The sequence below is a fragment of the Lithobates pipiens genome, unplaced genomic scaffold (assembly GCF_037356315.1).
Source record: "Lithobates pipiens isolate NorthernLeopardFrog02 unplaced genomic scaffold, aLitPip1_a1.2 Scaffold_25, whole genome shotgun sequence".
Taxonomy (NCBI): domain Eukaryota; kingdom Metazoa; phylum Chordata; class Amphibia; order Anura; family Ranidae; genus Lithobates; species Lithobates pipiens.
In genome coordinates this window covers 109565359-109582203 of record NW_027507787.1, presented here as the reverse complement: position 1 = coordinate 109582203, position 16845 = coordinate 109565359, and the positions used below count along the sequence as shown (strand labels likewise).

Here is a 16845-nt window from a genome sequence, read left to right as displayed (position 1 = left end):
CCTACCCTCCTCTTTGAAGAGGTTGAGCGGTGTCATATTTCTACTGGGGCTGCTTATTATGAGGGGTTCCCACCATCCCTGTGCTGTGCTGACTTCCTCCTGGGTGTTCTTATTATGAGGGGCTCCCACCATCCCTGTGCTGTGCTGACTTCCTCCTGGGGGTTCTTATTATGAGGGGATCACACCATCCCTGTGCTGTGCTGACTTCCTCCTGGGGCTGCTTACGGTGCTGCTGTCAGCGCTGTATGTCACGGAGCTGCTGTCAGCGCTGTATGTCACGGAGCTGCTGTCAGCGCTGTATGTCACGGAGCTGCTGTCAGCGCTGTATGTCACGGAGCTGCTGTCAGCGCTGTATGTCACGGAGCTGCTGTCAGCGCTGTATGTCACGGAGCTGCTGTCAGCGCTGTATGTCACGGAGCTGCTGTCAGCGCTGTATGTCACGGAGCTGCTGTCAGCGCTGTATGTCACGGAGCTGCTGTCAGCGCTGTATGTCACGGAGCTGCTGTCAGCGCTGTATGTCACGGTGCTGCTGTCAGCGCTGTATGTCACGGAGCTGCTGTCAGCGCTGTATGTCACGGAGCTGCTGTCAGTGCTGTATGTCACGGAGCTGCTGTCAGCGCTGTATGTCACGGAGCTGCTGTCAGCGCTGTATGTCACGGAGCTGCTGTCAGCGCTGTATGTCACGGTGCTGCTGTCAGCGCTGTATGTCACGGAGCTGCTGTCAGCGCTGTATGTCACGGAGCTGCTGTCAGCGCTGTATGTCACGGAGCTGCTGTCAGCGCTGTATGTCACGGAGCTGCTGTCAGCGCTGTATGTCACGGAGCTGCTGTCAGCGCTGTATGTCACGGTGCTGATGTCAGTGCTCTGTATTACGGTGCTGCTGTCAGTGCTCTGTATCTCCTGCACCCTCTTGTTTGCCTACCCTGGTCCCTGACCTTCCCTCTCCTCCATTGCCTTCATTAGCTCCATAGTCCTGAATTGTCAGAACAATTTCCCAAATAAAAAAAAAATGCTTGTAGTTATCGATCCCAAATTCACCTCATACATGTATTATGCTATTGTCCAGGTGGTGGGACTACGTGCTACCCCCTAATAATTACCCCGTGGCCGCAAATTCGACCTAAAGGTTTGCGAAATTCGCCTCCCATTGAAGTCAATGGAGCCCGCGGCGAACGGTCGTTTTCGCGAACGTTTGTGTCCGTTCGCGTTTCGCGTTCGCGAAACGTCCCGTCGGAAGTTCGTCCATCACTAATCTTCAGGCACTCTCAACTCTCTTGACAAACACCAAGATGGTCACCTTGGAAACAAGCGGAAAAAAATAGGTCAACGGCAACAACATAAAAAGAAGCCTACGGCATCTGGAAATCCCAGGCGGTCTCCCATCCAGGTACTAAACTGGTCCCAACCCTGCTTAGCCTCTGAGATCAGATGAGATTGGGCTCTTTCAGGGTGGTGTGGCCGTAGGAGATTTCTTCAGGCACTCTCAACCTTGACTAACGCCAATACGGTCACCTTGGGAAACAAACAAAAAAATCAAGTCAACGCCAACAACATGAGAAGAAGTCTACAGCACCTAGTATTCCCAGGTGGTCTCCCATCCAGGTATTAACAAGGCCCGACCCTGTTTAGTCTCTGAGATCAGACGAGATCTGGTGCTTTCAGGGTTATGTGGCCATAGGCGAGCTCTTCAGGCACTCTCAACCCTCTTGACAAACACCAAGATGGTCACCTTGGTAAACAAACAAAAAAAAAAAAAAAGTCAACGCCAACAACATAAAAAGAAGCCTTCAGCACCTAGTATTGACAGGTGCTCTCCAGGTGGTCTCCAATCCAGGTACTAGCAAGGCCCGACCCTGTTTAGCCTCTGAGATCAGAGGAGATCGGGCGCTTTCAGGCTTATGTGCCCATAGGCAATCTCTTTGGGCACTCTCAACCCTCTTGACAAATGCCAAGATAGTCACCTTGGGAAACAAGCGGAAAAAAAACAGGTCAATGTCAACAACATAAAAAGAAGACTACGGCACCTGGTATTCCAAAGCCATCTCCCATCCAGGGACTAACTTGGCCCAACCCTTCTTAGCCTCAGAGATGAGAAGAGATAGGGCTCTTTCAGGGTGATGCTGCTGTAAGCGAACTCTTTGGGCACTCTCAACCCTCTTGACAAATGCCAAGATGGTCACCTTGGGAAACAAGCGAAAAAAAAAAAAACGAATCAACGCCAACAACATAAAAAGAAGCCTACAATAACTGGTATTCCCAGGTGGCCTCCCATCCAGGTACTAACCAGGCCTGACTCTTCTTAGCCTCCAAGATCAGACGAGATTGGGTGCTTTCAGAGTGCTCGGACTCTTTCCCCATCACTAATGGGACGAGGCAAGGGTGCCCTCTGTCTCCCCTAATTTTTATTCTGACACTGGAACCACTTATGTGGCATATCCAAACCCTCGGCACACCACAAAATTGCGGCGTACGCTGACGATCTAATTTTTTTTCGTCTCCAATCCACACATTTCGCTTCCCAATATACTCGCGGCTCTCCGGCGATACGGCAGCCTATCAAACTATAAAATCATTTGCACCGTCGGCTGTATTGAATATATCGGTCCCGGATGGTGAGGCCAAGAGGCTACGCTCCGCTTTTCCATTCTACTGAGCTGAAAAATCTATACGGTACCTGGGCGTTGACATCGCAGCGGATTTGGCGCAATTGTACCCGCTTAATTTTGTCCCTCTCCTGAATAGACTGAAATCTGATTTGGGAAACTGGCATGCTTTAACACTGACCTGGTTCGGGCGCTGTAATGCATTCAAAATGACGGCCCTCCCGCGGATCTTATACTTATTCCAGACATTACCGATCCGGTTACCCCCAATTTTTTTCAGACAACTGCAGGTGCTGCTCCGGGACTTTATTTGGGCGCGCAAGCCGCCCAGAGCCCGTTTGCAATTGCTTGCCAGACCAAAGGACAAGGGGGGTCTGGGTCTCCCAGATCTGAGACAATACTACAGAGCGACTCTGCTAGCGAGAGTCGTTGATTGGCATTGTAATGGCCCACACAAGCAGTGGGTGGAGATGGAGATTGAGGATGGATCCATTCCCCTATTGACCTCCCCGTGGCTCCTGTCCTCCCTACCAAAAGACCTCAGAGATCACCCCGTAGTGGGAGCTACGTTGGCTGTTGTGCGGAGGTTGTTCCGCTGCACACACATTGCTCCCCTGCCGTCACCAATGACTCCGGTTATAGGTAATCCAGACTTCCCACCGGTATTTACCAACAAGAAACTGCGACAGTTGACAGTGGTGGGGAAACAGCGTCTGGGAGACGTGTGGCCCTCGGGAGGGCTACCGACCACGCAAACTGTCGCCGAGCTTTCTGACCCTCCGCTTGACTTGTTTAATGCTTATCAACTTCGTCACTTTCTTCTGGCCATACAAAGGGCCCCCTACACTCCTAGAGACCTGACGCCCTATGAATCCATCTGTCACAAAAAGGAACCTGTGCGACACACCCTCTCCCTCCTGTACAACCTATTAAGTAGTCAGGAGGAGGAGTCAACCCCACCATTTATCCACAAATGGGAGAGGGACTTTGGCATCACATTTACCCCACAACAGATAGGGAAGATCCTGACATTAGTACATAAAGCTTCCATCGCAAACCAATATCAAGAATCAGGATACAAGATAGTCTCACGCTGGTATAGAGTCCCATACCTTCTGAATAAAATGAATAGATCAATTCTGGATGTTTGTTGGAGGTGCAATTCAGATACGGTGACCATGGGACACATTTTCTGGGCATGCCCGGCCTTGAGGAACTTTTGGGTGGAGGTGAACGGGACGATAAAAACTCTCAGAAATTTAGATATCACAGACAACCCAGCAGCGTGCCTTCTACACTTGACCGAACAGCCTGTTCGAAAATACAAAAAAACCCTCACGATGCAACTCCTGAACGCCGCCCGGGCCTGCTTTCCCACACTGTGGAGGCAGCCTCAGCCCCCATCCAAGGTGCTGTGGTATTCCAAAGTCAATCATATTCTCCGGATGGAAGAATTGACCGCCACCCTTCACAACACTGAAGAGGAATTTAGTGTTACATGGAGGCCCTGGAGGTATTTTACTGGTACTTGAGACTACATTCGGGAGGTGAGCAGCGCCCCTGTCCCAGAAAATGACCGAACATCTAACGTTTACCTACGTAGGCCATGTCTACCCTGGGTGGCATCCCCCCCCCCTCCCTTTTTGTCTTTATTTTTCTTTTTTTCCCCGCCGCCACCTGGATACGACTGGCTCATATTTTACTCTGGTTCACATAGGTCATGATAAGCTGGCTCGCTGTGGTCCCAGTTGTTCTCCATGATTACATTTGTCCGAACGGAGCTGCATTAGTTATACTGTACTACATGTCTGAGGTGGGGTTTCTCTCTTTTCTCCCCTCTGAGAACCCAGAGTTATTTGGCTGCCTATTTTTTGTTACCATGTAATTGTGACCCTGGGTCATGCTGTATGGTTGACTGTTATATTTATGTTGTTCTACTTATACTTAATAAAAGAATAAAATAAAAATAAGTCAATGCCAACAACTTAAAAAAAAAGCCTATGGCATCGAGAAATCCCAGGCGGTCTCCCATCCAGGTACTAACCAGGTCCCAACCCTGCTTAGCCTCTGAGATCAAATGAGATTTGGCTCTTTCAGGGTGATGCAGCCATAGTAGATTTTTTCAGGCACGCTCAACCCTCTTGACAAACGCCAAGATGGTCACCTTGGGAAACAAACAAAAAAAACAAGTCAACGCCAACAACATAAAAAGAAGCCTACCGCACCTAGTATTTCCAGGCGGTCTCCCATCCAGGTATTAACAAGGCGCGACCCTTTCTACCCTCTGAGATCAGCGGAGATGGGGCGCTTTCAGGGTGATGTGCCCATAGGCAATCTCTTTGGGCACTCTCATCCCTCTTGAAAAATGCTAAGATAATAACCCTGGGAAACAAGCGAAAAAAAACAGGTCAACGCCAACAACATAAAAAGAAGAATACGGCACCTGGTATTCCAAGGCCGTCTCCCATTCAAGTACTAACTAGGCCCAACCCTTCTTAGCCTCTGAGATCAGAAGAGATAGGGTGCTTTCAGGGTGATGCGGCTGTAAGCGATCTCTTTAGGCACTCTCAACCCTCTTGACAAATGCCAAGATGATCACTTTGGGAAACAAGCGAAAAAAACAGGTCAACACCAACAACATAAAAAGAAGCCTGCGACATCTGGAAAACCCAGGCGGTCTCCCATCCAGGTACAAACCAGGCCCAACCCTGCTTAGCCTCTGAGACCAAAAGAGATTGGGCGCTTTCAGGGTGTTGTGCCCGTAGGCAATTTCTTTGTGCACTGTCAACCCTCTTGACACATGCCAAGATGGTCACCTTGGGAAACAAGGGGAAAAAAACAGGTCAACCCCGACAACATAATGAGAAGCCTACGGCACCTGGTATTCCCAAGCTGTCTCCCATCCAGGTACTAACCAGGCCCATCGCTACTTAGCCTCCGAGATCAGATGAGATTGGGCTCTTTCAGGGTGATTTGGCTGTAGGCACTCTCTTTGGGCACTCTGAAGCCTCTTGACAAAGGCCAAGATGGTCACCTTGGGAAACAAGCTAAAAAATACAGGTCAAAGCCAACAACATAAAAAGAAGCCTACGGCATCCAGTATTCCCAGGCGATCTCCCAATCAAGACACTAACCAGACCAGATCCTTCTATGGCACCTGGTCTTCCCAGGCAGTCTCCCATCCAGGTACTAACCAGGCCTGACGCTGCTTAGCCTCTGAAATCAGACGAGATCGGGTGCTTTCAGGTTGATGTGGCCATAAGCGTTCTCTTAAAGACACGCCCAACCCTCTTGACAAACGCCAAACGCCTTGAGAAACAAGCAAAAAAAACAGGTCAAAGCCAACAACATAAAAAGAAGCCTATGGGCTTACAGCGGACCTTAAAAGATGGGACCCACTAGCTCTGTCATGGTTCGGACACTGTAATGTGTTGAAGATAAACGCGATGCCACGACTTCTGTATCTACTACAAGCCTTACCTATCAAAATACCCCAGACTTTCTTTCATGCGGTTCGCTCAATCTTTATCAAGTTCCTCTGGCGCGGAAAACATATGCGTATTGGTAGGGCAATGCTATTGCGACCGAAATTGCGGGGAGGTATTGGCTTCCCGGACCCTGCTCTATATTACACAGCAACGCACATGACACCGGTGGTTGACTGGTGCCGGTGTTCTGCCATATACTGTCCGGCCATGATATAGTGTCCACGCAGTACGGAGCAGACGAGGTTTCGGAAAATCTCTGAAGCTGAACGGCGCCTGCGCGGTGAGTGGAGGTGGTAGCTCCACCATCCAAGCGGACATAGGGTTGTGAATATTAGAGGGCACCTCGCAGGCGAGCTTCGCTCGCCACGCTTCGGGCTTGGCCTCGCTGCGCTCGGCTCTTTTATATTCTTACTCTATGTCCACTTGGATAGTGGGGATAGAACCTGGATTCAGTGTGCAGGCGCCGTTCATGCTCGGCAATTTTCGGAATCGGTGTTGCTGTGTACTGCGCATGCGCAGTACACAGCAGACACTATCCGATGGGGGACCATATGTGATAAGACACCGGCATGGGGAACTGAAGCTATGGGTCAAGCTAGAGCAGGAGATGGCGCGGGTTCCACTGGCTGGTCTGCCTTGGGCAGGGAGGCCATTGGAGCCCTGTGTGACTACTCACCCGTTAATTTGCCCCTCGCTCGCCAAGATGGATAGTTTTTTTCACCTTTCCCACCTGACTAACTTCCCTTCTCGCTTTTCGGAAGAATACCTCCGCGAGACATAGTAAGCTCATGGTGATCGTTGGAGATCGCTGTTCCAATCGTTGGACAGCTGATGAGCTGGTGAGCCGAGGGCGTCTCTTGCTCCCTGGGAGGGGACCCCACCCTATCCACTATACCCACGACACCCCCTTACCCCTTCTTTTCCTTTTCTGCCATTTCCTTCCCCAATCTTCTCTTTCCCCGTCTCCCTCCTTTCAGTTCTACTATTTCCCTTCTGACAAACGCCAAGATGGTCATCTTGGGAAACAAGTGAGAAAAAAAAACAGGTCAAGGCCAACAACATAAAAAGAAGCCTACAGCACCTAGTATTCCCAGGTGGTCTCCAATCCAGGTACTAGCAAGGCCCAACCCTGTTTAGCTTCTGAGATCAGAGGAGATCGGGTGCTTTCAGGGTTATGTGCCCATAGGCAATCTCTTTGGGCATTCTCAACCCTCTTGACAAATGCCAAGATTGTCACCTTGAGATACAAGCGAAAAAACACAGGTCAATGTCAACAACATAAAAAGAAGAATACGGCACCTGGTATTCCAACGCCATCTCCCATCCAGGTACTAACTAGGCCCAACCCTTCTTAGCCTCAGAGAAGAGAAGAGATAAGGCTCTTTCAGGGTGATGCTGCTGTAAGCGATCTCTTTGGGCACTCTCAACCCTCTTGACAAATGCCAAGATGGTCACCTTGGGAAACAAGCAAAAAAAAAAAAAAACGAATCAACGCCAACAACATAAAAAGAAGCCTACAATAACTGGTATTCCCAGGTGGTCTCCCATGCAGGTACTAACCAGGCCCGACTCTTCTTAGCCTCCAAGATCAGATGAGATTTGGTGCTTTCAGAGTGATGTGGCCATAGGCAATCTCTTCAGGCACTCTCAACCCTCTTGACAAACACCAAGATGGTCACTTTGGGAAACAAGCGAAAAAAAAACAGGTCAACGCCAACAACATAAAAAGAAGTCTACGACACCTGGTATTCCCAGGCGGTCTCCCCTCCAGGTACTAACAAGGCCCGACTCTCCTTAGCCTCCAACATCAAACGAGATTGGGTGCTTTCAGGGTGATGTGCCCGTAGGCAATCTCTTCAGGCACTTTCAACCCTCTTGACAAACGCCAAGATGGTCACCTTGGGAAACAAGCAAAAAAAATAAAAATAAGTCGGAAGCTAGAGACAATACGGCCCGAGTCCTCAATTTAATCCATGTGGCGCATGTACAGGGAAGGCCCTTGCTTATGTTGTCAACGGACGCGGAGAAGGCCTTTGACAGGGTGGCCTGGCACTTTATGCAGGCCACCCTGGAACATATAGGTCTTGGCCCCAACATGATGAGCTGGGTAATGTCGCTTTACTCCACGCCGTCGGCAGCGGTACGGGTAAACGAGTGGTGCTCGGACTCTTTCCCCATCACTAATGGGACGAGGCAGAGGTGCCCTCTGTCTCCCCTAATTTTTATTCTGACACTGGAACCACTTATGTGTCACGCTGACGATCTAATTTTTTCCGTCTCCAATCCACACATTCCCAATATACTTGCGTCTCTACAGTGATACGGCAGCCTATCAAACTATAAAATCAATTGCGCCAAGTCGGCTGTATTGAATATATCGGTCCCGGATGGTGAGGCCAAGAGGCTCCGCTCCGCTTTTCCATTCTACTGGGCTGAAAAATCTATACGTTACCTGGGCGTTGACATCGCAGCGGATTTAGCGCAATTGTACCCGCTTAATTTTGTCCCTCTCCTGGATAGACTGAAATCTGATTTGAGAAACTGGCATGCTTTAACACTGACCTGGTTCGGGCGCTGTAATGCATTCAAAATGACGGCCCTCCCGCGGATCTTATACATGTTCCAGACATTACCGATCCGGTTACCCCCAATTTTTTTCAGACAACTGCAGGTTCTGCTCCGGGACTTTATTTGGGTGCGCAAACCGCCCAGAGCCCGTTTGCAATTGCTTGCCAGACCAAAGGACAAGGGGGGTCTGGGTCTCCCAGATCTCAGACAATACTACAGAGTGACTCTGCTAGCGAGAGTCGTTGATTAGCATTGTAATGGCCAACACAAGCAGTGGGTGGAGATAGAGATTGAGGATGGATCCATTCCCCTATTGACCTCCCCGTGGCTCCTGTCCTCCCTACCAAAAGACCTCAGAGGTCACCCCGTAGTGGGAGCTACGTTGGCTGTTGTACGGAGGTTGTTCCGCTGCACACACATTGCTCCCCTGCCATCACCAATGACTCCAGTTATAGGTAATCCAGACTTCCCACCGGGATTTACCAACAAGAAACTGCGACAGTTGACAGTGGTGGGGAAAAAGCGTCTGGGAGAGGTGTGGCCCTCGGGAGGGCTCCCGACCACGCAAACTGTCGCCGAGCTTTCTGACCCTCCGCTTGACTTGTTTAGTGCTTATCAACTTCGTCACTTTCTTCTGGCCATACAAAGGGCCCCCTACACTCCTAGAGACCTGACACCCTATGAATCCATCTGTCACAAAAGGGAACCGGTGCGACACACCCTCTCCCTCCTGTACAACCTATTGAGTAGTCAGGAGGAGGAGTCGACCCCCACCATTTATCCACAAATGGGAGAGGGACCTAGGCATCACATTTACCCCACAACAGATAGGGAAGATCCTGATCTTAGTACATAAAGCTTCCATCGCAAACCAATATCAAGAATCGGGATACAAGATAGTCTCACGCTGGTATAGAGTCCCATACCTTCTGAATAAAATGGATAGATCGATCCCGGATGTTTGTTGGAGGTGAAATTCAGATACGGGGTCCATGGGACACCTTTTCTGGGCATGCCCGGCCTTGAGGAACTTTTGGGTTCCCAGCAGCGTGCCTACTACACTTGACCGAACAGCCTGTTCGAAAATACAAAAAAAACCTCACGATGCAACTCCTGAATGCCGCCCGGGCCTGCATTCCCGCACTGTGGAGGCAGCCTCAGCCCCCATCCAAGGTGCTGTGGTATTCCAAAGTCAATCATATTCTCCGGATGGAAGAATTGACCGCCACCCTTCACAACACTGAAGAAGCATTTAGTGTTACATGGAGGCCCTGGAGGTATTTAACTGGTACTCGAGACTACATTCGGGAGGTGAGCAGTGCCTCTGTCCCAGAAAACGACTGAACATCTAACGTTTACCTACGTAGGCCATGTCTGCCCTGGGTGGCATTCCCCCCCCCCTCCCTTTTTGTCTTTATTTTTCTTTTTTTCCCCGCCGCCATCCCCCCACCTCCTCTCTCTCCGTCTTTGCACTCTCTTCTTCCCCCGTCCTCCCTTTTGACTATGTCTTGTCTCCTTACTAGCCTTCGGGACCCAGAAGAACCCCAGGGTTCTGGACATGACCGGCTCATATTGTACTCTGGTTCACGTAGGTCATGATAAGCTGGCTCGCTGTGGTCCCAGTTGTTCTCCATGATTACATTTGTCCGAACGGAGCTGCACTAGTTATACTGTACTACATGTCGGAGGTGGGGTTTCTCTCTTTTCTGCATGAAACTGTAGGACTCCCCTCTGAGAACCCAGAGTTATTTGGCTGCCTATTTTTTGTTACCATGTAATTGTGACCCTGGGTCATGCTGTATGGTTGACTGTTATATTTATGTTGTTCTACTTATACTTAATAAAAAAATAAAACAAAAAAATAAAATAAGTCAATGCCAACAACTTAAAAAAAAAGCCTATGGCATCGAGAAATCCCAGGCGGCCTCCCATCCAGGTACTAACCAGGTCCCAACCATGCTTAGCCTCTGAGATCAAATGAGATTTGGCTCTTTCAGGGTGATGCAGCCATAGTAGATTTTTTCAGGCATGCTCAACCCTCTTGACAAACGCCAAGATGGTCACCTTGGGAAACAAACAAAAAAAACAAGTCAACGCCAACAACATAAAAAGAAGCCTATGGAACCTGGTATTTCCAAGCTTTCTCCCATCCAGGTACTAACCGACACTGTTTAGCCTCAGATCAGATCACGCTTTCAGGGTGATGGGGCCGTAGGTGATCTCTTTGGGCACTCTCAACCCTCTTGTTAAACGCCAAGATTGTAACCTTGGGAAACAAGCGAAAATAAACAGGTAAACGCCAACAACATAAAAAGAAGCCTACGGCACCTGGTATTCACAGATGGTCTCCCATACAGGTATTAACCAGGCCGTACACTGCTAGGCCTCCGAGGTCAGATGAGATTGTGCGCTTTCAGGGTGATGTGGCCATAGGTGTTCTATTTAGACACTCTCAACCCTCTTGACAAATACCAAGATGGTTATCTTGGGAAACAAGTGAAAATAAACAGGTCAACGCCAACAACATAGACCATGGCGGTCTCCCATCTGAACCAGACCCTGCTTAGCCTCTGAGATTGGGCGCTTTCAGGGTGATGTGACCTCAGGCGAACGCTTTGGGACATACTCAAAACTCTTGACTGATGCTAAAATGGTCACCTTGGGAAACAAGCGAAAGAAAAACAGGTCAAAGCCAACAATATAAAAAGATTCCTACGGCACCTTTAATTAGGTACTATCCAGGCCGGACCCTGCTTAGCCTCTGAGATCAGATGAGATCGGGCGCTTTCAGGGGGATGTGGCCGTAGGAGATTTCTTTGGGCTCTCTCAGCCCTCTTGACAAATGCCAAGATGATCACCTTGGCAAACAAGCGGAAAAAAAAACCATGTCAACGCCAACAACATAAAAAGAATCCTATGGCACCTGGTATTCCCAGTTGGTCTCCCATCCAGTTACTAATCAGGCCCGACAATGCTTAGCCTACGAGATCAGACAAGATCAGGCACTTTCAAGATAATGGGGCCATAGGCGATCTCTTCGGGCACTCTCAACCATCTTGACAAACGCCAACATGGTCATCTTGGGAAACAAGCGACAAAAACCAAGTCATTGCCAACATTGGAGGCTAAGCAGGGTTGGGCAATCAGTTTCCTTGCCTGGAATAGGCATCTCAGAACTGCCATCTGGCTGCTTCCCGGGTTTCCAACTCCTTCAACTAATCTCAGGAGACAATACTTCGCCTCCATCCTGGTGGAGGTTCCAAACACCCAATCAATGGTTCCTGTCACCTCTGTCCAGTAGCGGATCAACTTCGGGCATCTCCAAAACATGTGCATCATGTCTCCCCCCATGTTCCCGCAACCAGGGGCAACTTGCGTCCGGCCGTTCGGCCAAACTGAAAAAGTTTACGAGGAGCATAATAGGTTCTATATAACAAGAACAGATGTAACATCCTCTGTGAGGAGAGCCACAATTCACCAGAGGCAGGATTTCTGTGGCCAATTATAGCTCAGGGGGGTTTAGTACACACCCCACACTATATAAAGCCGCCAGCGCGGTGGCCTTGTACAGTGTGTTGCGGTGGTCAGGGAAAGAGGACGATAGGCAGGGACAGTGTCTTTACTGCTTGGGAACCTAGCACTGTTACAGTGGGTGTTATGTGCCTCCTGCACAGTACACACCTGAAGCTACCCTTTATTACTGGTGTTCAATTTCTGCAATACATGCATCTGCAGTGCAGAAGTTAGAGTGGGTGTTGTGTGCCTCCTGCACAGTATACACCTTATTGCTGGTGTTCTGTTTCTGTAACACAGGAACCTAGCACTGTTACAGTGCTAGGGTGTACAGAGAAGCTGGTATATATAGAAGACTACAGCATACAGAAGAAAGGCTAGTGAATACAGAATACAGACTCGTGTATGTAGATAGGCTTGAGTATACAGAGATGCTAGAGTAAACAGTGAGGCTGGGGTACACAGAGAGGCTAGTTTAAAGAGAGGCTAGTATATACAAAGATGTTAGTGTATATAGAGAGGTTAGTGTATAGAGAGAGTCGAGTGTATACAGAAAGGACAGTGCATATAGAGAAGCTAGTGTATACAGAAGACAGGCTTGGGTATACATCAAAGCTGAAATTCTATACAGAAGACTGGGTAGTGTATACAGAGAGTCTAGTGGGTACAGAAGACAGGCTGTGTTATACAGAGGGTTTAATGTATGACAGAGATGCAGGGGTGTACAGAGAAGCTAGTATATATAGAAGACTACAGCATGCAGAAGAAAGGCTAGTGAATACAGAATAAAGGCTGGCTTCTACGGAGAGGCTAGTGTATGCAGAACACTATCTAGGGTATATAGAGAGGCTAGCTTATACAGAGAGGCTAGTGCATATAGTGAAGCTATTGTATATAGAAGCCTGGTTAGTGTATACAGAGAAGCTAGTGTGTACAGAAGAAAGGCTAGACAGGCTATAAAGAGAGACAAGTTTTTACAGAAGACAGTTTGGGTTATACAGAGATGCTAGTTTATACAGAGAGACTAATGTATACAGAAGAAGTCTGTACATACAGAAGACGGGCTAGTGTATTCAGAACATAGGCTAGTGTATATCGAAGACAGGCTATTGTATGCAGAAGACCGGCTAGTGTAAACATGCTGGTGTATATAGAGAGGCTAGTGAATTTAGAGGGTAGGCTAAGTGATAACAGAAGACAATCTGGGCTATACAGAGACATTTCATCATTTCATCTAGCTCACATCTCTAATGGAGTTTGTCTCATTGCCATGTTATGCCTTTTCATTCTTATGCTAAATATAGATCACTACAAGATTTTAATCATCCACATGAAGCATTCAATAAAACTATCATACATCAAAATAAACCATGTACTCTTTTTGCTCTATTTTGCACATTTGTAATTCTCCACATCAACTGTCACATTGAGTATGTGACAGTCCTGACACACCATCCTGAATTATTTTTATTTATTTCTTATTAGAAATAGAGAGTACTATCTCAAAATCCGCTTAAATCTATTCACTTCGATGAGTTCTACGGCTAATTGTACGGTAATGCAAAATGTTCACAAAACCATCCATTTGCTACCAGACATGCTGCACATACTAAGAGTAATGTAACTATCGCTCTCTAACGATGTAAACAGTTTTATTGCTTTTCTGACATTAACCGAGTATCTCTGACATTAACTGAGTATCTCTCTGCACTATGATCTTAATAATAATAATAATAGGATCGTGTAATCAAAGATCAACTAGTCTAATATAAGCTTTCTCATTGGTAACGGCATATCCTTTAAATTTAGACTAACGCAACTATTTCTCGGCCATTTTCAAGCTAAGCTTTCAATCTCTTACCTTTGAACAGCGATACTTCCTCCCTACAATATTAAGCCTAATGTCCTATTGGTCGTCTATATTATACAACTCTCTGAAAAGCCTATATGTAGAGAATAAAACTAGTCTTACATCTTAATAAAACAGTTTTATTGCTCAACCAGTATCAGCTGTCATGACAAATAAACGTTTCCACTGTACTATCTCTAAATCATTGTAAACCTAACCATAGTTATAATGTCTACAGCTAATTTTACGTTAAAGCAAAATTCACACAAAACCATCTTTTTAAAACCTTTACACATTAAGAGTAATGCAACCATCGCTCGCTACCTCTATGCAATAGGATTCTCTTTCCAGTGGAAACGGAAAACAGTCAGTGTAAGCCGTCTTCGTGCGTAACAAAATTAATGGAACGATTTACACGTTGGAATTTGCAAGCTACGTCAATTTACTCTTAAATAATGTACCTTTGCAACTATCCCTTGACTTTGCAACTATCCCTTGATCCCTTTTGTGTATTCACTATATCTCGACCTATATATACTGCCTCAATATTTTCCTAATTTGTTTTGCTATACTTATTATTATTATTTTATAGAGATTACTATCTCTAAATCATTGTAATAAGTTATAATGTCTACAGCTAATTTTACGTTAAAGCAAAAGTCACACAAAACCATCTTTTTAAAACCTTTTACACACTGCACATTAAGAGTAAACCAACCATCTCTCGCTACCTCTATGCAATAGGATTCTCTTTCTGACTCTATTTTGTGTATTACTTCTTCTCTACATTAACTGTCACACTGATAACCATTTGTAACATATAACACTTGCAACACATTTTTTAACAGCAGCAAAATGTGAGAAAAGCATTGGGCCGGTTTACTTGATTGAGAAGTGGTTGCAGTAGCAAAGCATAGCAATACAGTTTGATTACATTAATAACACATAATGCAACTATTTTACATTCACCTCATGCATACATCCTAATGTAAGCTGTCTATCACTATTAATGTTCATGGTTACTGATACATTATGCCGATAACCAGTGGAAACGGAAAACAGTCAGTGTAAGCCGTATTCGTGCGTAACAAAATTAATGGAACGATTTACACGTTGGAATTTTCAAGCTAAGTCAATTTACTCTTAAATACCCTTTAGCTGCTTAGCTCACACTTTGCTGTATGTAGCCGCGTTTACATGTAAGTAACCAGTGGGGATTGACATTTCATGTAATGCAATTTGTCTCTTTGCCATGTCATACTTTGCCATTTATTATACTTTCTCATCCGATAGAAACCTAGTCGTTGCTGATATTTCATGATTACAGCAATCATCTCATCTAATTGCTATTCCGACATTCTGCCTTGGTATTACTTTGCAACGCTCTATTGAACAATGTAAAGGTAAGCTAGATATTTTGTGTATTTCCACTTAAACTCGACCTGTATATACTGTCTCAATATGATCCTTTCTAATTTTGCTAAATTCGATTATGGAGCTTGCTATGTCTAAATCCAGGTTACCTACTCACCTTTATTACGTATACTGCTAATTTTAGGATAATACAAAACCATCTTATTGCTTTTTTACACGCTGCACATGTTAAGAGTAATACAATGCTACCGATGTGAACAGTTTAATTGCTCTTCTCACATTTAGCTGGTATCTCTCTGCTATAGGAAACTGAATTTGTACCACAACGATCACTCAACTAATATCAGTCCACTCAGTGCTACCGGGATAACTTTTACATTTAGAGTAATGAAATGATTTCTCAGTCATTTTGAAGCTACTGCAAACAACGCTTCCGATCTCTTTTCAACTGCAATACTTAATCTCTGCAATATTAAGTAATATTTAGCTGCTTAGCTCACACTTTGCTGTACGTAGCCGTGTTAACTGTATTAATGGTAACCTGTAAGTAACCAATGGGGATTGACATTTCATCTCTAATTCACATTCACATTTCCAAAGCAGTTTGTCTCTTTGCCATGTCATACTTTGCTCTGCTATAGGAAACTGAATTTGTACTACAACGATCACTCATCTAATATCCACTCAGTGCTACCGGGATAACTTTTACATTTAGAGTAATAAAATGATTTCTCAGTCATTTTGGAGCTACTGCAACTAACGCTTCCGATCTCATTTCGACTGCAATACTTAATCTCTGCTATTGCAGACTATTTAGCTGAATATTTAGCTGCTTTGCTGTACGTAGCCGTGGGGATTGTCATTTCATCTCTAATTCATATTCACATTTCTAATGCAGTTTGTCTTTTTGCCATGTCATCCTCTGCCAGTTATTATCCTTTCTCATCCTTATGCTATATTTGGGGTATATTCACTACATGATTAAAGACACGTAATGTACCTGATTGATAAAAACCTACACACGTCGTTGCTGTTATTTCGTGTATTTCCACTTAAACCCGACCTGTATATAATGTCTTAATATTCATTTTAGAGTTATTTTGCTATATTTATTATTGCAATAAACAGATTACTATCTCTAAATCCTGGTAAACCAGCTCACACTTAACCATCTTCTTTCTACCTTACACGCAGCACATATTAACATTTAGCCGGTATCTCTCTGCAATAGTAAACGAAATGTGTAGATCACTCATCTAATATCGTCTTTTCAGTGCTACCGGAACAACTTTTAGAGTAATGCAACGATTTTTCCGTTTTAGGAAGCTACTGCAACTAACGCTTTGGATCTCTTGCCTGATAAATTACGCTCTGCAATATTAAGCCATGTAAATTGTCCTATTGGTCTGCTAACAATGCTATGTATAATAATACAAATCTTTCAAAAGCC

General features: G+C 46.0%; 7 pseudogenes; all 7 read right to left on the bottom strand.

Moving 5' to 3' along the window:
- Window positions 1-1346: 1346 nt before the first annotated feature.
- Window positions 1347-1466, bottom strand: LOC143931550 (5S ribosomal RNA; annotated as a pseudogene).
- A 95-nt stretch (window positions 1467-1561) lies between these two features.
- On the bottom strand, window positions 1562-1680 carry LOC143931429 (5S ribosomal RNA; annotated as a pseudogene).
- Window positions 1681-5469: 3789 nt separating this feature from the next.
- On the bottom strand, window positions 5470-5588 carry LOC143931338 (5S ribosomal RNA; annotated as a pseudogene).
- Window positions 5589-5748: 160 nt separating this feature from the next.
- LOC143932049 (5S ribosomal RNA) lies at window positions 5749-5867 on the bottom strand (annotated as a pseudogene).
- Window positions 5868-7160: 1293 nt separating this feature from the next.
- Window positions 7161-7279, bottom strand: LOC143931111 (5S ribosomal RNA; annotated as a pseudogene).
- Window positions 7280-7602: 323 nt separating this feature from the next.
- Window positions 7603-7721, bottom strand: LOC143932579 (5S ribosomal RNA; annotated as a pseudogene).
- Window positions 7722-7821: 100 nt separating this feature from the next.
- LOC143932143 (5S ribosomal RNA) lies at window positions 7822-7940 on the bottom strand (annotated as a pseudogene).
- Window positions 7941-16845: the final 8905 nt, after the last annotated feature.